Below are 23,810 nucleotides of genomic sequence, written 5' to 3' on the forward strand. Positions count from 1 at the left end.
ACAGTAAGAATGAAAATCCTTATGAGGTATTTGCTTCCCACAAGAAATACAATTGTTAACTTTTTCTGACATTGGTCTGGAGCAAGAAAAGAGTTTCCCCAATGGGGTACTTAGCTTTAGTGAAGACTTTGGATCTGAAATTCGATTTTGAAAATCTCAGGAGTCGGCCGACTGGCACTTGCGAACTGCTTTTGATTCGGGCACCGCACGGCAAGAAAGACTGAAGAAAATGGCATCGGCTGCATCTTTTATACCCCTGGCACACTGACATCAGGGAGGAGGTGACAGCAACCAACGCCGGACCTAGACATTGGAACTCGGGCCGACTGAGGGTAGCCTGCCAGCAGGATAACCCCAATTGTAATGACTGCAACAGTGAAAAACGATGAACATCACTTTTCATCTTTCCAAAGCGGGAACCTCCTGTATGGTGTCTTGTGCTTGCAAGTCTTGAAAGACTTGAGGAAAAAGGTGGATCTGGCCCTTTGGGGGTTGTGGAATCCCCATAAAGGGAGAAGTGGTTTTCCAAGTCATGTAATAACCTCCTTGTACAACAGACAGGACCCATTTGTCTATAGTAATGCTTGTCTGTTTTGAAAGGAAATGAGAAAGGTGCTGGGAAAGAGGGATTTCTGAGAAAGTTGCCAGGTTGTCAGACTACCTGACTTGTCTGGCAAGGAGGCCTTTTGAGCAGAGGATGGCTGGGACCACGAAAGCGTCTGCCTGCGTGTTCCCTTCATGTGTTGTTGGGAAAGTGCATGGGTCTTCTTCCTTACAAAATAAGGTCTAGAAGGGAAGCATCTATGGAAATTAGGAACTGGGGAGACAAAAATATGTTTTAGCTCCTGAAGTAATTTTCCTTTCTCTTGAAATGATTTGAAGTGGGCTGCAGAATTAGAACCAAATAGGGCAGTCTTGTCCAGAGGTGCATCCATAAGCTTTGCCTTGAAATCCTCAGCAGAGGCTGCAATCTCAGCCAGGAATATCTCCTGAGGACCGAACCAGATGCTGCTGATCTCCCAGACAACTCTGCATCACAGCTGCATTTTATGGAATCCCTGGTAACCTGGGATAAAACACCCAAGAAGGAAGAAAGCTGCGTCTTTGCTGCAGAGTCTGGGAGATCTGTCAGCAATTTGGAGGGCTGTGAAAGTAGCACCAGAACATACTTCAACATGTGCATCTGATAATTAATGGTCCTAAAAGCCAGTGTGTGGAAGAGGTGTAGACCTTCTTTCTAATTCTCTCCATCATTTTACTGTCCTTACTTAAGGGCAGCAGGATGATAGAGGGTAGTAATTTGGTTGTTTTATCAGCAGACACACAGATAACAGCTGGGTCTGCAAGAAGACATTTGTACAGGTAACTACTGTCCTCAGGAACCTTACAGAACGTATCTGGCCTTTTGGGAGCAGGAGGTTGTGAATCAGGGTTTTTTGATGATGTAAGAAAGGCATCTTGAAAATCTCGCAAAACAGGAGGGATGGCTGAAGGAACAGGAGAATCTATTTGTAAGCGGTCATAATACCTCTTTTGTATCTATTTGTAAGCGGTCATAATACCTCTTTTGTATTTTTGAGACCTGTGAGCTTTCCCGCTTGAAAAAGTTCCACATTCTGGAGACAGTTTCTCCAAATGTAATATCTTCCGGAGAATCTCCACCACTGGAATCCACTTCAAGGGAGGCATATTCCAGAGGAGAGTCTATTTAAGTGGAGTAATCCAGGGATTGATCTGAAGATGACGCATCTTCTTCAGAGGTCTCTTGTTCAGCAGATGTACTCCTCGGAGGTGGGGACATAGGAGATGCTCGAGTAGGAGGTTGCAAGGTGGAAGGTCTATGTGTCAGAAAGGCATTCAAAATATCTTGAGAAAAGGCTTGCCAGTCTGAGCAAGGCTCCTGACTGGGGGACACATGTTTTTGTTTGTTTTCTCTCTTGTGGAGAAGGCCTACCCTAGGTTGGGATGGAAGGGCCAAAGTAGGCCTGGGCTCCAGATCTAACATCAACAAAACTTCAAATTAAGGGACGGGAGAGAGACTACGAAAAAAGTTAAAAGAAGCAAGCCATGGCTCCCCCTTACCATCTAAAACGGACGTCTGCGATACCTCTACAGACATGCTGTAGGAAGCCTCCCTAGCAGCTTATAGATGAGTACCCGCTGAAGGAGGAGGACCTGAAACCGTATGTACCTCTTGGCCTTCACTCGCATCGAGAGGGATGTGAGCAATCAGAGTTGCAGCCGAAGATTCAGGATTTACCTTTTTTGCCTTTTTCTTCTGGGGCTCACCAGATGGACCTGCAATACCTTCCATACTTAGTGCTAGTCGCTTTTGTCTATGGTTTTCAAGGTATATAGTAAGGGCAGACAGACAACTGCAGAGTGTTTTAGGGATAAAGGCCTGACAGATGGCACAGGCCTTGTAGTTGTGACTGGACCCCAGACAAAAAAAGGGCACTGGTCGTGACTGACTTTGTGTGGAATCTGTCTTTCACAGTGGCACTTGCCCTTCTTGGATGATATTAACCTCTAACAAACATGCAGTAGCAAAAGCATAATAAGGTTTTCCCCAACAGGGCACTTATCTGAATTGTAGAGAAACTTTTGGCGATCAGATGGATGGCTGGAAGTTGTCATTTGGACTGGCAGCAGAGAAGTTCTGAGGATGGTACGTACAGACGTCATTTTTATGGCCGTCGTTGGCTACTCTAAGTGCAAGATCACACATACCTTACAGTAGCTTAAGTCATTGGTATACTGGCTGAACATTCGGGTGACCTAGGCAGGGATCTCCCTCATGTCATGAATACTGCCACATGGCAATAGAAGGACATCATCAGGCATCCACTGTGAGACATTGAGGCTGGCACAGGGAATTTGATGATCAGCCGTTGAGGAGGAAAAAAATTATACTGTGTGTCAGGCACCATGATACAGGTATCACTCAGTGAAAGAAAGTTACACACAGGATATCAGTCTTTGGGCTACTACACACTGATCTGTTACTCTAGTTATAAAGAACAATCTACATAATTATCTATTACTGCAGTTTGGAAGAAAGACATATATATACATATATATATATATATATATATATATATATATATAGATATATATCAATTATGCTACTTATGAAAATGAGCATATTTGTAATGTTTCTGGGAGTAACTCACACAATGAGAGTCTTACATGTGACTTACTGTTACAGCCAAAAATGTCTAGGGAAAAAGCAAAGAAATACATGAATCTGCACTATTTCAGGTAAACAGAACTGAAGCTGTAATAATAATCTGTTCATAAGTATAAATTATGAAAAGCTTGCTAAGGTTGGCCTGCAACTCACCTTTCAAGGCTTCTGCATACTGGCTAAAGCTTTTGCTGTCCCCCCCATCCCTTTTTTAGGCACAGTCCAGTTGGTGGATATTCGAACATAGCCAACATATCCATACTGAAACTGGATCACATTAAGGGTGGTGCTTTTCAATGCTAGAAGTCTAAACAATAAATTGCCTAATACCTGTTATTAAAGCACTACTAAATTTAGAAAACACCTATATCTGTGTGGTACTGAGTCTTGCTGTAAATATAATGAGGACACTGCTTTTATAATGGAATTTTAGACTTTTCTTGCCTTCAGATCAAATGGCAAGTGTGGTAAAGTTTCCATATTTGTTAATGAACATATTACATCCAGGCAGATCTCCAGGGATCCACAAAAATAATTCTCTGAATTAAAACTCACTCTAGAAAGGAATAATTATCAACTAATACCTTGTTAAAAAAACACCTTCTTGATTCCTGTTAGCGTTTTGGAAACATATCAGTCCGTCAAAGGCAATTTCAGCAAATGCAAAGAAAGAGAAGCCAGTTTGCCAAAACTGCCTCCAACGAAAATGATGACTGACATTTTCTCCACTGTTGTGCAACCTCGGAGTTGTATAACTACAGGGATTGTGGGGGTGTTCCACCACATGCCGGGTGCAGAGGGCTTGCATACCAGCAAAAAAAAAAAATTGTTTCAGTGCTGCTGAAGACAATTTCTTGCAAACTGGTTTTGATTTATTTGCATTTATCATAACCATTTTTGATGGACAAACATTAACCTGCTTTAACTATCCTTCAATAAGCTGATGCATCCATACTTCCATATAGGACATGCCAAAAACTTTCTAGACATAAAAACAAAATTTCTCTTGAGCAGCTGATAACTAAATCAGCTAGACGGCATAACACTCTTGACCCGACTCTTATAAATATGACTGCCACTTACTACTCCACAAGTATTCCATTCCCTAGTGAAGCTTGACCACAAACTCGTGACCTTCTCCTTTAAACTACTGAAATTCCATGCAGCAAACCCCACTGAATAGGACTACAAATGTGCCAACCTGACCCTACACTATGCCGAAATATAAAAATTCACTTACAATTGCACCTCCCCTGACCTTTCCTCAATTGCAAATTTTACTAAAGAATTCAACATCAATTTAGAAAAATGCATAGAGCTAGTAGTTCCTACCAGAACCAAGTACTACGGGAAATTCAAAAAAACTACCATAAATAAACTGCACAGAAAAGAAACTACTTACATTATTAAGTGGATCCAAAGACCCTTATCTCAATGATAATATCAAAATCATTAAAAAAAACTGAAGAAAACCATAAATATATACTAAAGGTGTCCATGAACATAGGCTGGCCACTGAAGCCAAAAGCAATTATAAATCCTTCTTTTGCTATGCTGCAAAACTAAACACCTTACATTGCACTGAACTTAACTATAAAGACACCTCCTTTTCTGCCAAAGCAGATATTGCCAGTATCCTTGCAAGTAAGTGCTAATTTCATCTCTTAAGACTTCCACACAAAACCCTGAAATATCTGAATCCCCTACTTCACAACTGTCTCTAATGATCATTTACTGAAACTGCTAATAAAAAACAAAAATCAGACATGCTTCCTCTATAAGACCTGACAACATACTTGGTTGCTTAATTAACAGTATTAAAACAAGCCCTTGCTGACACATCCCTTAAACTATTTAACCTAAGTTTAGCTTTGGGTTTTGTCCCTGATGAATAGGGTATTGCAGTAGTAATTCCCTCCTTAAGGGTAGCCTTAAAATTGACTCAAGTAATTACAGACCTCTCAGCCTTAGAAGCCTCATCCACAAAACCATGAAGCACATTATAAATGATGTCCTAAACTACAATATCAAGAATTTTATCATATCTGACCCTCAACAGTTTGGTGTTGTAAAAGGTAGATCATGTTTATTGAAACTGGTAAACATCTTAAAAAGGGATACAGAGGCTGTAGACGATGGCCATGCAGTACACATCACATCTTGATCTGACCAAGGACTTCTACATCAATTCCCATGCTGGCATCACACAGAAGTCAAATGCTGTAAAATTCAACCCATACACATTAAGATGGATAGCAAACTGCCCTGCCTGAAAAACAGAACCCATGCATTGTGAGTTGCATGTGCTTCATCAGAAAGTAGACAGATGACCAACAGTGCTCCTCAATTCTCAGTGCTGAAAACTCTTAGATCTCAAATCAGAGACACGACCTCTGGCTAGCAAAGTTTGATGAGAACTGCAAACTGGGAACTGCTGTTGTTAAATCACCCACTGACATAGAAACCCTCCATAATGAATTCTCCTTAGTAACCTCTTGGTGTACTAACAATTATCTCAAACTAAATGCTAAAATATACAGTGTCATCACTTTTGGTGGACAACCCCTTCTTGCATCATACTAAATAGACAACATACTACTACAAAATGAAAATATAGTCAGGCACTTAGGAAATGGATACATAAAGCCCTCTCTTTCTTTAATACCTTTATTGAATTATCACTTAAGACATAGGCAAACATACATGTATATAAAAGAAAACAAACCACATCAACATGTCCCCACTTACAAACATTATACATCACTTTTTTTGTATAACCATCATCAGTCCAACATTATGTAAATTGCTCAGTTCCTGCCTTCCCTTAAATCTCACTAGTTCTCCAAAACATTATTCTGCATGTACTGTACCCCAAATTTCCCTCTTTTATGGAATTTGGTCTATCCCTTTGTAAACATCCCACTTCCAGTTCTTTTATCACTGTTAAAATATCCAACACTTCAAATACAGTTGGTTTACACTTTGACTTCTAGTTTCTAGTTGTTGCTTTTTGCAGCCACCATATTTAAACTTAGCAAAGCTTTACTGTGTCTAGGCAATTCAGATGTTGTACCCAACTCTAAAAAAAATAATTTTTTACACTCACTTGCTCACTCAATACTTCTGACAGAGTACTCTGTGGAGTCAGAAAATTCATTACACTTCCAAACTTATGTTTCCAGTTACCTCTTTCTTGCCCATACAACCTATAGCATTTTCCACCTACCTGAGGGGAAAAAAACACTCTGGAGTCTGGTTGGGATATAAAATACGTATGTACATACTTCCAAGCTAAAATCCTAAATCTTCTAGACTTTGTTGCATACTTGGGAGCCATACATATGTCCTCCCATTGTTTCCTTGTGAAATGCTTATCCAGTCTCTCTTCCCAAGCTTTTCTATCCTCCTCTGACTGATTCCTATAGTTATAGTACAATATCCTCAATCAGAGGTTAGAAGATTTTCCAATTGTACTAAATATAAAGCAAATAAAGTGCAAAGGGGTCACCCCTGTATTGTTCATCTGTTCAGACACAACTTATCCGACAGGAACCCTCCCATTTCACTTTTTGCCTCTGATTCCTTATATATCCTCCTTAATACCGTATCATGGAATGGAAATGCTTTGATTGCCCTACTCATAAAATCCCATCTTACGCTGTTGAATGCTTTCTTTGCATCAAGAACCTACAAAAACAGCTGCACTTTATTACATTCTGCTTCCCTCTGGATCATCATATTTGCCTCCACTCTAAAAAAACATAATGATTCTTATCAATCAATTTTAGCAACACCTTTCAGTCTTTTAGCCATTACAGATATAAACACATGGTAATCATGGTTTAAAACTAAAATGGGCCTATATGAAGCTGGGTCTGATGGGTCTTTACACCCTTTAGGTATTACAGCCACAAAAGTTTTCTTCCAGGATGTTGGTGCTTCCCCTCTTGTTAAAATACTGATGAAACATTTTCTAGATCTTTATCACTTTCTTCCTTTCTAGGTTTCTACCTTTCAGAGGTATACTGTCTATTCCTGCAGACTTTCATGCAGATTGACTGTACAACACTGTTTTTATTTCATCTCGTCTTCATCTATCGCTGACCTTGGCATACTTAGGTTTTCCATAAATATTTCCATTTGTGCTTTTTCTTGATTTCAAAATGTATCTCCTTTATAGAAATTTTCAAAAAATATGCAAAGTATTTCTAATACCACTAGAAGACCTCTGATTATTTTTCCTGTTATAGACTCCCTAAGTTAGGCAACAGGCCTTTCTAATTTCTGTTGCCTAATTCACTGTGCTAAAAGTTTTTATGCTCTGGAGTTACTATCAAACAGTTGCTTAACAGCAATCTTTGTAAACTCATGCATACTATCCAGATATTCCCTTACTTTCTCTTTAGCATTCTGCAGTTGCACCTCCTCATGCTCTGTGAGATTCCCCTTATTCTGCAATACTTTAACCTGTCAGTCTATCTAAATAATTCATGTTACTTCTTAACTAGATCACTTTATCTTTTATTTCCTACCTATTTTTAAACTCCAATTTCATTTTATCTCACTCACTAGCTATAAAGTCTGAAGAAATTTCTATCTTCCCTAGTAACTCCTGAATAAGTTCCACTACCAATTCCTCTCTTTTTAACAAGTAAGTAGGAAGTGCCAGTGTCTCATCACTCTGCATTTTTATCTTAATCGTTATTGGCGCATGATCTGAAACAGTTATTAGATGTGTGTAGAAGCTTTCAATTAAATGTGCATGTTCCTGTGAAATATAATTTCTATCTAGTCTAGCCTAATTATTACACCTTGGGGAATAATATGCAAATTCTACTACTGAATTAACATCTTCCGTATCAAATAATTTCATAAATTACGTCAATAAATCTACCTCCTTTTGTCATATTTTCCCTTATAGGTCCTCCAGATACAACCTCACTGTTGTAAATCAAGTTCCAGTCCCTACCTATAAGTGATATTCCCTGCTAAAAGCTGATTATTTCTTCCAAAATTATCTTAAACTCCATTACAGCAGTTTTAGGTTGAATATAAATACATGGCAGCGTAATCTTCCTCCCTTGCCAACAGCCCTTTACTACCACAAATCTACCTTTATTATCCTTTTCCTGTTCTATCACTATTGGAGCTTGTCTAGCAAATAGTATAACTACTCCCCTTTTCCTTTGTCCCTGATATTCTGCTGATATCCATCCTGAAATCCTTTCTTTATCAAATTCACATGCTTACTTCTTTCCAAATGTGTGTTCTGTAACATTGCTATTTGCAGTCTGCATTTCTTAATAAAATTTAATACCCTTACCTTTTTACCTACACATGTAAGGCCACTCATGTTCCAAAAGAATATGGATAGGGTAGCCATTATGATAAGTTATTATTCCTACCTATTATATAGGACAGCTTTTCTAAATGTCTATTTCCAGCTTTTGCATTACATACATCCACTAATGTTTAGCAAGTTATTCTTTTATACAGTTTCTTGTCATCTCCACGTGAACCTATATCACATTTTACAAGACTTTTAGTGTTAATGAAAACCTTGAAAAAACAGACCCTCCCAGAATATCCCCATAACCTATTAACTTAAAACAAACACACAACCCTAGGTACATCTTTATGTAATGAAGTTTAACCATTCTAATAGGAAATATTGTTCCACATCAACAACTGCACCTACAGGCATTACCTAATCTAAAATTAAGGTTATCCATGCTAAGTGCATGTTTCAGCTTGTGCTCCTACCTAAACTAATTGCTGACTGTTCTTGTCTCATATTTATTCCCCTCCCATAAGTGAAATACAGCTTATATGCTTTCAAAAATAAACTTTTAGCCTTTAAAAATGTAGTGGTTATCTTTAAATAAAATTAAACATTGTTCTAGTGCATGGATTGAAGTATTTAGGTACCAAAAAAGTGTGCAACTCATTCACTTTCAATAATTTCAAGCTTTATTTTTTACTAAGCTGCTTGCTCTTATACTTTTTAATTTATGTTTCTCTCAGTAAACAGTATCCAGACCTCTCAAGATGTATTACCTGGCCCTATGGGGTCAGGCCGTCATCTTGGAAGTGTTCATAACTCCCTCTCTTTTGACTGTCATGTGAAAATGGTTTTAAGCAAATACTTTTATTTAGCACACTTAATTGTCAAAGGAGTATCATCAAGATCAAAGGAGGCAAGACTTTCCAAGATGGCTGACCATTGATCAACAGCTTAACTTCAGCTCAGCCCAGTGTGCAAAAAAAAACTGAAACACAAGGGCCAAGACATCTGTCACATTTAGTAAATTTAGTTACTGGATTGCTAAGTATACTGATTGGATGCAGGAAAAGAACAAGAAAGTAAGACAGCCTTAAAGAAAATCAACTATAAAAGGCGAACAGAACAGATTGAATTGGATGAATCCTATAACTGCTCAGCAAAAAGCAGCTCAAATTCTAGCTTTGGTGCAAGACATGGTTTCCAGTATTCTAGAGGAAAAACTAAGTCAAATGTGCTCAGCGCTAGAAAAACAGAAGCTTTAAACACATATTCAGATGAGCTGATAAAAATGCAAAAATTAGAGGTTGAAACGAAGAAAAAGCTGGCTGAGCATAAGACTGCTCAAGAAGAGATGTTTCAAAAAATAGTAGAATTGGAGGATAGCACATGTAGGGAAAAATCAAATATTTTCAGTTGTACTAGAGAAACTAGAATGAATAGACTGCATTAATTTTATGAAGGCACAAATTAGCAACCAGACTGGTATTCCACAGCAGGAACTGTAAACTGAAATGGAACATTGTGTGTATGCTCCAAACCTGGCCATGGGAAAGCAGCCAGGACTGGCATTAGTAGATATATAAATCTACCAGCAGAAAGGGTTCATAGGTTAGTACTAGGCTAACTGCCCTTGTGAGCCATTGTAAGCCTAGCCAATTATCCCTTGTGAGACTCAAACTCGGCATCTTGTGTTTGTAAGGCAAACACCTTAACCATTAGGCCACCCTCCCAACAAACTGATCCTGATAAAACTGTGGCAAAAGGGCAAAGTGTTAAAAGTTGGAGAAAGTACAGTGCTTGAGGAAAATGATTAATTACTGTACACCTAGCAGAAGACAAAACATGTATTCTAGTAATCAGGGAATGTGAAATTTAAGCTGCTGTATCTAGCTTCTTCAGGATATTTTTTCCTGAAGTATCAAAGTCAGTTTTGATGCAGAACAGGCTAAGGAGGAAATACAATAGTCTGTCCAACAAAAGTGAGCCATCACACAGAAAGAGATTCTACTTCACATTTTTTCTGATAATAACGGACATGGACAGACTTTGCCAGTGAAACTGTTTCCACTGATACAAAGGAAAATGCTTGAGAGACATAGAAAAATGCAGGAGTTGACTAGAAGAATTGGGAATACCTTGTAATTCAACCAGAACCTGGAGCTGAGAGATGGAGATGAACAAGAAGACTGGGAATACGGAAATTAGTGAATAAACATGAGACTGCAAAGCATCAATTGCATTTGGGAAATGCATCCGTATAAGAAAAAGTGGTAAGAGTGGATTGAATTTCCTAAACTTGTGGGGAACTGAAAAACATTTTTCTCACTTCATGTCATTAATGCTTGGAAGGACAGTAAGGGCAGGGGAAGAAAAATGAAAAAGATAACTGTAAGTAAAACAATTTCTGTTCTTAACAGTATTTCTATGAAACTTTTCACAACACAAATTGAATGCTTTGTAGTAAAGTGTTTTTAGTTACTGTATGTGATAAAGTTACTAAAGTAAACTGGTGCCTTTTCCTTGTCTTTCTTTCATCTTTTTTAGTACTAAGAAATGTAGGCATTACAGTGTAAAAAGAGAAGAAAGGATAGACAAAAGCAGGTTTAAGTTAATAAGCTGTAATCTTGGGTTGCTGAGGTGAGGGATGGGGAGTAAAAGTATACAGATAATAATATAAGTAGAGTTAACAAGTTTATTCTTACTTTTGCATAAGTGAATGTCTGGCTTAAGACCTTTGGTTAATCTAATAACAAGTTTTAATTGGAATTGGAAACAAGAAAATAAGAGAACAAACATAATGAAAAGATTTTTTAAGCAATACAAATGTTACAGCTTGCCTTTCAGGCTGCACTGGAAGACTACATTTTTTCTCCTATGTTTCCATGGAAACAAGCTGATAATAGGGAAATAAAAAACTGGATTGTTTTTTTCAAGGCTTAATGTTAATGTTTCCTGTGCACATGCAAGTTGTTTTCTCATCTGGGAGGGGAATAAAGATAAAAAAGAACAGACAACAATTAGTGCAAGTAAAAGCACAGGCACTAACATGTGTCTTATGATGGGTAAAGAATAGTTGTGTAAGACCTTACCATAACCATAGATGTCCTTTTCTTCTATGTTGCAATATTCATAACAGTAGGGAGTAGCTGCCTGCAGCGCCACCATCCAGCCAGTATACCAAAGTCTTTGTCTTGGAGGGTACGTGTGACGTCGGCTAAGAGGGCCATAAACCGGCATATGGTATAAAGGTGACATCTGCATGTACCCTCCTCAGAATAGTTTCTGCTGCATATACTAGTGCCCCTGAGGTTTTTCAGGAGGGTCCTAACTGAGACCCTTAGACTTGCATGCCTGCTAGAGCCAGGGCAGTAATAAGGCTATGTAGGTAAAGACTTAGGGAAGAAGATGGCCAAAGGTGTTCATAAAATACTTGCTATAGCAGAAGCAAGAAACAGGGGGTAGGAGGGTGTGACTGAATACTGCCACACAGAAGAGAAGGGCATCAACAGTTATGGTAAGGTCTTGCACAACTATTCTATGTCCTTCTATTCTGATGTTGCAGTATTCATAACAGTAGGAAGAGTACCAGAGAGCTTTAAGTATGATCCTGGGAGGAGGAAGGGTTTCCATGGTCCAGGAGACCCTGTAGGATAGCTCTGGCAAAACCATCTCTAGCATGGGATGCCATGTCCAGCTTGTAGTGTTTGGTGAAGGTGTGCACTGAGGTCCAAGTGGCTGCCTCTAAAATAGAAGGGGAATCAATGCCTTTAAAAAAGGCCGAAGAAGAGGCAGCTGCTCTAGTGGAATGTGGTTTGATACTGCCTTGTAAGGTTTTTCCATGGTGGGAGTAGCAGAAGGAGATAGACTTGGAGATCCATGAGGCAATGGTTTGCTTAGATACACCTTTCCCTATTGCTCTAGGATGGAAGGAAACAACTGTTCTGATTTCCTGATATCTTTGGTTTTGCCTAGGTAATACCCTAGTTGTCTGTGCATGTCCAGAGAGTGAAGGGTCCTCTCTGAAGCATTTTGAGGATGGAGGTAGAAGACAGGTAGGTTAATGGTTTGATTCAACAGCAGTTCATTAACTACCTTGGGCATGAATGAGGGATTGGTCCTGAGCACCACTCTGTCCCTGTGAAAGACTAGGTAGGGGGATGTGGCCATCTCCAAAACCCTCCTAGCGGATGTGAGGGCAACTAGCAGAACTGTTTTGAATGTACAAAATTTCAGAAAATCAGAATGTGCTGGTTCAAAAGGAGATACTATTAGCTTTTCTAATACAAAATGTAGCTCCCACGGAGGAGGGATGGGTTTCCGTGGGGGTTTGATGTGGAGGACTCCTCTTAAAAAGAGTTTGACTTCCAGTTTGGATGCCAAGCGAGGTAAAATGGGCAGACAGACAGATGGCAGACAAGTGGACTTGGATCAAGGAATATGTCAGTCCTGTTTGGAGTAGCTCACACAAGTAGGACAAGACCCTAGGGATAGAGGTAGTGAGGGGGTCTTGTTTGTTCCTATGACACCAATTGGAGAATCAGAGCCATTTAGCCACATAGTTTCTCCTAGTGCTGGGTTTTCTGGCCTCCTGCAGAACATTAAGTATGTCCTCTGAGTAAAGGTGCCTGTAAGGGATCAGGATTCTATCACCGTAAGGTCAGTTTTAGATTGTTCACCTGTGGGTGTAGCAGAGACTCATTGTTCTGTGCGAGCAGGTCTATCTGGTGGGGTAACCTGTGGTGATTGCCCTTGGCTAGAGAAAAAAGAGGGGAAACCAATGCTGTCTTGGCCAAAAGGGGGTCACCAATAGGATTTTTGTTTGTCCCTCTGAATTTTCAGGAGGTCTTTCTGGATCAGAGTGAAAGGGGGGAAGCCGTACAGGACCCCCCCCCCATGAAAAGGAGAAGGTGTCCACTTTCCACGCTTGTGGGTGTGGGTTCCTTGTGCAGAAGTTAGGCATCTGCCTGTTGTCTGAGGAGGCAAAGAGGTCTGCTTGTGGAATACCCCACCTGTGTTTCAGGTCTAGGAAAACCTCCCTCTGTAGCATCCATTCGTGAGAGGGGGCTGAGGTTCTGCTGAGTGTGTCTGCCTACACATTCTGTTGAGAGGGGATATACATGGCCAACAGGTGTACTCTGAGGGAGTTTGCTAGATTCCAAATCTGAATGGCCAGTCTGCATAGAGGGTATGACCTGGTCGTTCCTTGTTTGTTTATGTACCATAGAACTGTCAGGTTGTCTGTGATTACCTTTAAGGTTCCTGGCAGGATAGAGGGTTGGAATGTTAGTAGGGCTAACAGCAAGGCTCTCATTTTCTTGATGTTGATGTAGTCTTTTACTCTTAGAATGGACCATTTGCCTCATACTGAAAGGTGTTGTTGATTTGTTTGCAACAATGCCCCCCATCCTAGGTCCGAAACATCGGTGTAAAGGAATTGAAGTGGAGCTGGGGTCTGAAGGTGGAGCCCTGGGTTGGTCTGTATTGCAGATATCCATCATTGGATCTCCCTCTAAGCAAGGGAGGAGTAGGATGGGCACATCCAAGGGTTGGGAATGTTGGTTCCATAGATTTTTCACTACCTATTGAATTTTGTGCATGTGTAGTCTTGCCAAGGCAGTATGTGTATAAGGGATGCCATGTGGTCTAATAGTTTCAGAAATTCTCGAGCTATCAGAAAGGTTCAGGAAAGAATCTGGTTGATGTACAGACCGAGTTCCTGAATCCTTTGGTCCAGTATGAAGGCTTTTATGCAGTCTGTGCGTAGTCTGCATCCCAAAAAAATCATGTCCTGAGAAGGAGTCAGGCGAGATTTTTCTACATTTACAGTAAATCCCAGAAGAGAGAGGGTGTGCCACACCTGCTGCAAATGGAGTAGTAGGAGTTGGTGGTCTGTATGCAGGATGAGGACGTCGTCTAAGTAGGGATATATTTGTATACCCTGTGTCCTGCAATGGGCAATGAAGGGGACTAGACACTTGGTGAACACTCTGGGGGCTGTGGATAGACCAAAGGGCAAAGCAGAGAATTGAAAATGGCAGGAGCCTATAGAAAATCTGAGAAATTTCCTGTAATCCAGATGAATGGGGATGTGTAGGTAGGCATCCTTGAGATCTAGAGCCACCAGGAAGGCTTGGGGGAAATTAGAGGCAGGAGAATAAGTAAGGTTATCATTTTGAAGCTGGGTACAAGAAAGAAAAGATTGAGAAAGGAAAGATCCAGGACAGGTCTCCAGGGGCCCTCTTTCCTGGGGACCAGGAACATTCTGGAGTAGAACCCTGAGTTCTTTTAAGGGGTAGGAACTGGTTCTATGGTGCCTTGGTTTAGGAGTTGTTGAATAATGGGTGGGAATAGGTGAGTCTGGTGTTTGGAATGCCCTGAAAGGGTGGGAGCATCCACCAAGTCATGTAATATCCTCTCTGGATGATGGAGAGGACCCATCGTTCTTTTGTAAGTTTCCACCAAGAACGGAGGGATAGGGAAGTTTCCGGATGGAGGGTGAGTGAGTCACAGTGAAGGGGGCCCGGGATGGTCAGGCTGTCTCCAAAAGGGAGTGGCAGATCATCTTGAGGACAGTCGGTGTAGAAGTCTTTCTCTGCTGCCTACGTCCCTTGGATTGCTGTGTTGAGGAAAATGATTCCTTCATACAAAGGATGTTTTTTGAGGGTAGTTTTTATGATATCTAGGAATGGGGGACACCAAAAGGTGTTTTAGATTTTGCAACTCTTTTCCCTTCTCTTGGAGGGATTTGAGGAGCTCAGCAGAGGCTTGTTCAAAAAGTGGCTTATTGTCTAACGGAGCATCCAGAAGTTTGGTCTGAACATACATGGGGACGGGTTGTAGCCATACCCAGGAGTAAGGATGAAACACTGATCCAGAAGCAGCAGCTTTGGAAGCATCTTCCACAACATCGTAGCTGCACTTAACAGAGTGCCTGGTCACTTGTGATGCTGTGGAGAGGAGAGAGTTTAATTGTACTCTGGTGGGGGAGTCCTGGACCTCAGAAATAATGCTGGAGGCCTTAGAAATGGTATTAAGTACAAACCTTGCCATGTGGGTATGGAAGTTCAGGGCAGAGTAGGAAGCTGTCTGGAGGTCTTGTCTGCAGAAACAGCTATAACACCTGGGTCAGCAGGAGGGTTCTTGTAAAGAAACTGGGTGTCCTGGGGAACCCTATAAAATCTGTTTGGTCATTTAGCTGCTAGAGGTTGAGAGTCAGGAGACTGAAGCAGCTAAGAATGCATCTTGAAATGCAGGTAGTAAAGGGGGCACAACTGAGGGAGAGGGCTGCTCCACTTGCAGAAGGTCAAAGTATCTTTTCTTAGAATCTGAGACCTCAGAGGCCTGCCACTTGAAGTGTTCCCTCATGAGGGAGACAGTATCCCAAAAACTAAATTCTTTCCCTGGGGAGTCTGGAGAAATATAGTCCTCTTCATCTGGAGTAATGAACTCCTTGGGGGATTCAATTTGAGTCATAAAAGTGAAAGATTCCTCACAGGATGAATATTCCTCCTCAGACACATCGGTTGGTTGAGGAGTGAGAGTAGTGGGAGTTGTTGGGATTGTAAGGCCTGAAAGGCCTTAAAGAGGCTTTGGGAAAAGGATTCCCAGTCTGACATCTGAGGGGGTTCAACGTGTTTGGACTTCTGTTTCCTTTTCAAGGGTGTGGTAGACAAGGGAGAAGCAGATGTCGGCCTAGCAAGAGGAGGAGGAGCAGGGGCTTCAGAGAAGGTGAGCCATGGTTCCCCTCCACCAGACTCTGATGGCTGAAATACCTCAGTGGACGTACCTTCGTATCCCGCACCCCGGCTTCCATTGTGGTTCCTGGGCCTGCTTGGGAGACCGTCGTCCGAACGGACTCCAGGTCTGCTACTGCCTCTAGTGCCAGTTCGGAAGCCTGAGGTGCAGCCTGGGATTCGGCCTTCTTCCAAGGCGGCTCGTCGGATGGGCCTACTCCTCCCTCCATGCCTAACACCAAACATCTGAGTCACTGATTCTCGAGGTAAAGATTTAATCCCCATGGCTGGCTATGAAGTGTTTTGGGGATGAACAACTTACAGACAGAACAGGATGTATGGTTGTGGGCTTTGCCTAGACAGAAAACACACTTATCGTGCGTGTCCTTATGAGGAATCTGTCTCCCACAAGCACACTTCCCTTTCCTAACTGACATGCAAGTCTAAAACAGCAAGCAAAACAAGTAAGAAAAAACTCCAGTGGGTACTTAACTGAATGGTCCAAACAATTGTCTGGTCTCGATACTCGTAACTGTAGTCGTCTGATAAAATGCGAAGTAAGGTAAAACTGGCAAACGGGCGTCCGATGATCACTACGGCAGAAAAATTCTGAGGAGGGTATGTGCAGATGTCACTTTTATACCTAACGCCGGTTTATGGCTCTCGTAGCCGATGTCACACACACCCTCCAAGACAAAGACTTTGGTATACTGGCCGGATGGTGGCATTGCAGGCAGCTACTCCCTACTGTTACGAATACTGCAACATCAGAATAGAAGGATATCCTCAATTACAGGCTAATTAACGCCCATGTTACCAGCTGTTTATTTGGGACAAATGATCCTACTAGCAGGGTTTACCCTCATTATTTGAAAAAGTACATAGTTGTGTGTGTTTGTAATAAATTAACAGGCTATGGGGGTGATGTAGGGGTATGTTTGTTATTTTGTTTGAGGACTTTTTTATTTAAACAGAATGTCTTAAAATGTGACATAGGTTCCAATGCTGATAAGAAAAAAAACTGCATAAAGGATTAACCTGCCAAAAATTAGTGGGTGCATGTATCACAAAACTAGAAAATATATAGTTAAAAAAGTTTCCACAGGTGGAAATAAAGACTGCTTACCATAATAAGGATACTTTCCATATTATCTTGGAATATGAACAGTCTTACAGGTAAAGACAAAAATGAAAAAAAATATTTAATTATATTAACAAATGCTGAGTGCATATAGAAATGCTATAAGATACATATTTGGAAGGAACTGAGCATTTGAATTTGATAAAGAATTTCAGGATAGATATACAGTAGAATATCAGGGACAAAGGAAAAGAAAAGCACTTATATTAATTACTAGATGAGCTCCAATAGAGATAGAAGAGGAAAAAAGATAATAATGGAAGAGTTGTGGTAGTAAGGAGTTACAGACAAGGGAGCATTATACTAGCAAGTATTTATATTCCTCCTAAAAATGCTATTATGGAGCTTAAGAAAATCCTTGGAGAAATAATCAGCTTTTAGCAGGGAATATTAGCTAAATGAGGATGTATTTTGGGGGCCTAGAAGGGAAAATATAATAAAAAAGGGTAGATTTCTGAAGAAATTTATGAAAACATTTGGTGTGAAAGATGTGATTTCAAGACCTTGGAGAGAATTAACATATTATTCCCCAAAGAGCAATAACTGGGCTAGACTAACTGAAATTATATTTCACTGTCAATATGTGCATTTAACTGAGAACTTTGACAGACATCCAATAGCTATTAAAGATCATGCGCCAATAATTTCTAAGATATAAATGCTGGACAATGAAGTAAAGATGAGACACTGGTGCTTCTCTACTTACCTGTTAAAAAGAGAGGGGTTTAAGGAAAGGGTAGTTGAAATTATTCTAACATTACTAGGGAAGATTGAAAGTACTCCAGAAGTTATAGGTAGTGAGTGGGATAAAATGAAAGTGGAGTTTAAAAATGAGATGGATATAAAAGAAAAAGGTCTGGTTAAGAAGTAATAAGAATTATTTGGAGGGGCTGACAAAGGTTAAAGTATTACAAAATAAGGGGAATCTCACAGAACAAGAAAAAAGTGCATATGCAGAGTGCTAAAGATAAAATAAGGGAGTACCTGGATAATGTTCATGAGTTTAGAAAGACTGCTGTCAAACAACTGTTTTTTTTTATTATAACTCAGAGTACAAAAACGTTTAGTACAATGACTTAGGCAACAGAAAGTAGAAATTGATGTTGCCAAACTTAGGAAGCCTACAACAAGAAAATAACTTGAGATCTTGCGGAGGTATTAAAGAAATTTTGGAAATTTTATGAACATTTGTATAAACCAGAGCAGTGGGAACCAAGAAAAATCACAAATGGACATATTCAATAAAGACTTAAATATGGTATGGTGATGTATAACCAATTAGCAGGAAAGTCTCCAGGAACAGAGGGTAATTCCACTGGAAGTTTGGAAACTAGTAGGGAAGAAAGTGATAAAAATATGGAAGGTTTTGTTGAAAAGTGTTTTAAAAGGATGTGAGACACTGACAGCCTGAAAAAAAATGTGGTGCCTGTGATACCTGAAGACAATAAAGACTCATCAGATCTAGCCTCATACAGGTCTGTTTCAGTTTTAAACCATGATTAGAAAGTGTTTATGTCTATAATGGTTAAACAATGGTAAATGTCTTGCCAAAATTGATAGATATGGATCAATGTGGTCTTGTTGAGGAAAGGCAAACATTTGACAACATTAACAGAACAATGATCCAGAGGGAAACAAAAAGTTAAAAAATACCACTGTTGTTGGTGGGTCTTGATGCACAGAAAGCATTTGATAGAGTAAGTTGGGACTTCTAGACGAGGGCAATGGAAGCATTTGCATTTTTTGATACAATAATAACTTTAATTAGAAGAATATATGAGGGATCAGAGGCAAAAAGAAAAGTGTCAATGTTCCTCTTTGATAAGTTACATCTCTAAAGAGAAATCGAACAGGGGCGCAGTCTTTCCCATTTGTTATTTGCATTATATTTACAACCACTGGCAAAGAAAACAGGACTCAGAAATTCAATGATATAATTGGTATGGTGTTCAAGAAAAGTTGGCTTTATTTGCAGATAATATTTCATACTTGATGGAAATCAGAGAAAGGACACCTCAGACTTGTGGAGCATTCTGAGACAGTTCTGTGGTATTTCAGGATGTAAAATTAATGAAGATATAACAAAAGCTACAGCTTTAAACTATGTACCCTCACATAAATTGGCTCAGCAATACCCATACTTATGAGGACATGATAATATAAAGTATTTAGGAGTATGGATTAAAAGGGATTCTGTTACGGCAGCTAGGTATATGTGGGAAGAGACTAAACAAAAGATAATATAAAATCTGAGATACTGGAAGATGTGGCCTATGAATATGGACAGTAAGATACACACAGTAAAAAATGTTTTAGTCGCTTTAGTTTTATACACAGGTCAGGTCAGGCATATTTTGTGGATAGTAATTAAAAAAGAGCTGAAAGATTTTATCAGGGAGGGAGAAATAGCAAGGGTCAAGTGGGATAACTCGATAATCTCAACAGAAGCAGGAGGTTTAGCATTACCTGACTTGAAGGGACAGTGATGAAGTAGAGGGTAATTCAAGAAATAAGGAAAGAACTGGATTTTGGACACAGACACTTAGGGAGAAAAGCAAGTCATACAGAATATTACATTCATAAAGTAGCAGAAAGTTTACTAAGACCAAAGTCAGCACATGAATGGAGAAAGGAGATTCTGCTGATAGGGATGGCTGTAAATTAGGAGTACATAAAACAGAGGGGTCCTAAATTTACTGGAGAAAGCTGGCAAAGGAACCATGGTATTGGAAATAAATAATGAGACAGGGAAAGGTAACAGAATGGCAAGAGGCCAAAAAGACATTTGGACTGCAGGTTAGTGATTGCCTTCTCTATCAGGGACTGATATCAGAGTATAAACAAAGAGAAAGGAATAGGGGATCTTAAATGAAAGACCTACACTGGCTGAGTTTTAATTCAATCTACAACAACCTAAACTCATGCTTAGGAAAAGCATTAATGTGTCTAGCCAATGCATTATTCAAATTCATTTTATCAATTGCATACATATGCTCATAAATTCTATTTTTGAAGGGTCTTTATCACCACTTTCTTCACTGATGTCCATTTATTGAGATCAATTATTTCTAAGAATTGTTTTTTTCTGTTGGATGACAATTCGATTAGAAATTATGTGGGTGATTCTCCTTTTGTGGTGTTTAGGAAAGGTAGGAAATTGAAAACCTTTCTTGAAACTGGTACTTTAAAATGCCACTTACCACAATGTGACATGTTTAAATGTGAGGCTTGGTGTTGGTGCAAATACATCAGTATTGTTACCTTTTTCGTTATACATGGTAAAAAATATCGCATCAAAGGTAAATTCAATTGTAATACAAGGGGGGTTGTTTATTTGAGCTAATGTTTGAAATGCCCTGCCTTTTACGTGGGCAAAACAGAAAGACCCCTCATAAATAGAATTTATGAGCATATGTATGCAATTGATAAAATGAATTTGAATAATGCATTGGCTAGACACATTAATGCTTTTCCTAAGCATGAGTTTAGGTTTCTAGTTATTGAAAAAATATTTGACATTAGGGGAGGCCCAATAGATTTTATATGTTTTCATATATATGTATAGTTATGATTTGATATATTTATTGTTTTAACACATCTATATATATATATATATACATATATATATATATATATATATATATATATATATATATATATATATATATATATATATATATATATATATATATATATTCTTTGAATAGACTGTATTTACTTGTCTTTTTACCATGCAGGTGTTTTAGCACTTTAAATTGAGGCTTGGTTTATTTAATATGGAAATGATGTCATGATTTGTAAGTTTATATAAGTGTATTTGTTTTTCCTATTTTTGTCTGAAGAAGTTTGCTAATTTCAGTAAACGAAAGCGCTAACTTTTATTGTTGGATTCAGTGTGGTTTGTTCTCTATTTTCTATTTGTTTGCAGTTTGCGTCTTTAACTAGTTTGCTGTTTAAATAGAGCTTAAAGATGTTTTCACTGACTCTGATGATGCCTTAACATTTTATCAGGCGAAAGTGCTTAGTCCGTGAATTTTGTATGTTAATTTATTTTATGTTTTAATGATGTGGTAACATTAAACTGAGTGCTTTTTCTTTGCCACGGGCAGTGGTTTTCTTATTTTTCCATTATTTGTGTTTTAAATAATACCCTTCTAGCTTGACAATATCCAAAAAAGTTGTTTTCATAACAAGTGTCCAGGCTGTTCTTAAAAACATCTAGACTAGTGCTTGCATTAATGCAATTTGGTAGTCTATTCCATGCACAAACTACTCTCTCAGATAACCACTTAGTACACTTCTCATTCCTATACAATGTTTTACATAGGTTGTCTGACGATTCCCTGCTACTTTTTGATAACTCCAAACAATCCCAGAGGTAGGTGTCTCTAAACACCCTACATACCTGCAACAGGTATCCTCTTAAGTATCTATATGAGACACTGTACAAGTTCAGATATTTTAGTCTTTCATAATAACCTAAAGTTTCACATCCATGGATACCCTTGGCATATTTCTGCTGTACTACTTCCAGTTTACTTATGCTTTTCAGACTAGGTATCCTTTGGGATGCATCTTACTAAACATATCAAACAGAAAGTCCCCACAGGTTCCTAACAAAAAGATCACAGGCCTAAAGTCCTTGAGCTACCAAGACAGAATGGAAAGTCTATTCCTTCCTTCAGTATCTTACAGACTACCCTTGAGGGGAGATCTCTGTTACACTTACCATACCATAAGAGATTGAGTTGTCTTGAGCCTCCTTTATCTCCACAAGTCCAATATCACCTCTAATATTAGGGGGCTTAGATCTTCTCCAACAGATAATTAAAACATGGTGGGTGGACAAGTTTATAACCCCGCATCCCCAAACCGCTGAACCCTACATGTTAAGCAGTGCAACTCATTATCTTCCTTTAAATACAACCTATCTGCCTGAATGGGTATCCACAAACTTACTCTGGAATTGACTAGTATGACCTTCTTGGAGAAAGGAGCTGCAAAGGTACTGGCAAGACATTCATAGTCATAAAACTGAAAGGCTCTGGAATATCTATGGATTGATGAATCTGTGGCATATTATCATATAACCATGATTACTGTGCACCATCTACTATATGGACAATACTGTAAGGCATCTACAGAAAGTGGCCATCAGTAAGGGCAACTCAGTCCCAATACATGGCCACTAATCTAGCACATCTGCAGACATAAAACAGCTGGGTTACATTTCAGACTATGCAAATTATGACATTTTTATAAGTTTCTTAATATCTGTGCAAGGAGCAAGACAATAAGATTAGTGAGGTGTCTCTCTGAAATCTGCACCAGTACACGACCTCTCCTTATTACAGCTGCATAGATATAATATTTTTGTTTATGTTTTATACTATGAAAGCTGACATCAGAAACTGTCCACTGTTACCATCAAGTAAAGTTGCAAGGATATAACAGTCTATTTGTAACATTTCCATTTTTAAGTCACTGTTTTAATATAGAAAATGGAAACCTGATTAATTATCAATCTGAAACTGCCATTAGTCCAGAAAAGCAAACCACAATGCATACCCTTTATCTAGATTTGCATATACACTAATTTGTTTATGTTTTAGATTGTAAAAATTACACTTTTCATACTTTTGTCAATATCTCTCAAAGGGGTATTGCAGCATATGTGACGTGTCATTTTGAAGCTAAGTCAATAAACTGTCCACTGATATATGATCTCTTTGTAACTACAGAGATGCATCAAGAAAAACAGGTGAATGGATAAAAGCTGGCCAAACAAACCACCAGATAAATGAACAAAAGTTTAGCCAGCTAAACACAGCAAGAGGCAAACAATAATTAAAACCGGTCTGATGAAGCACTGTGAGTGTGAAAGTGCTTACCGATAGTTTTGTTTTAATAAAGTTCATGTTTTTATGGTTTTAATTATTGTTTGACTCTTGCACTGTTTAGCTGCTTAAACTTCTGTTCATTTACAGAGATACACCAGTTTACATAGAGGTCATACGATGACAAATATATTTCACATGTCTCACTATTTTAGTAAGTGATAAAAAATGTTAGTTGACACTTCATTTTGGAACTGCCATCCAGACATACAATCAGCTGCAGATAGTAGGTGCTTACACTGTATGGATACTGTCACATTATCACTTGTTTTCAAAAATATGCAGAAGATCTGCAGATACTGCAAGATGTAAAATCAGACTTATGAGCTTGAATGTCAAGACGTACTACTTGTGAAGATGTCTGCATGCGTGTGAAAGCTGGGCATCATACTTAAACTTTCTGCGTGGCTGCTACCACTCTAGAGTTATAAACATCTACTTCACTTATGATTTTAGAAATGCACCTTCTGAGAAATAGCTCAGATTGCACCATTCTTCCTATGCAGTAAATTAGCAGACAGCATTCATGGGCTCCTGTGAAGTGAATGTGTTAATTTCTGCTTTACGA

General features: G+C 39.1%; 1 protein-coding gene across 1 annotated transcript in view; it reads right to left on the reverse strand.

The window, feature by feature from the left end:
• The window catches only part of LOC122812231 (serine/threonine-protein kinase N1-like), a 2,446,550-nt gene that overhangs the window by 1,113,193 nt on the left and 1,309,547 nt on the right, over positions 1-23,810 (reverse strand). The gene's annotated exons all lie outside the window — the stretch shown is intronic.

The sequence above is a fragment of the Protopterus annectens genome, chromosome 9.part0 (genome assembly GCF_019279795.1).
Source record: "Protopterus annectens isolate FY-2018-M chromosome 9.part0, PAN1.0, whole genome shotgun sequence".
In the NCBI taxonomy this organism is placed as follows: domain Eukaryota; kingdom Metazoa; phylum Chordata; order Ceratodontiformes; family Protopteridae; genus Protopterus; species Protopterus annectens.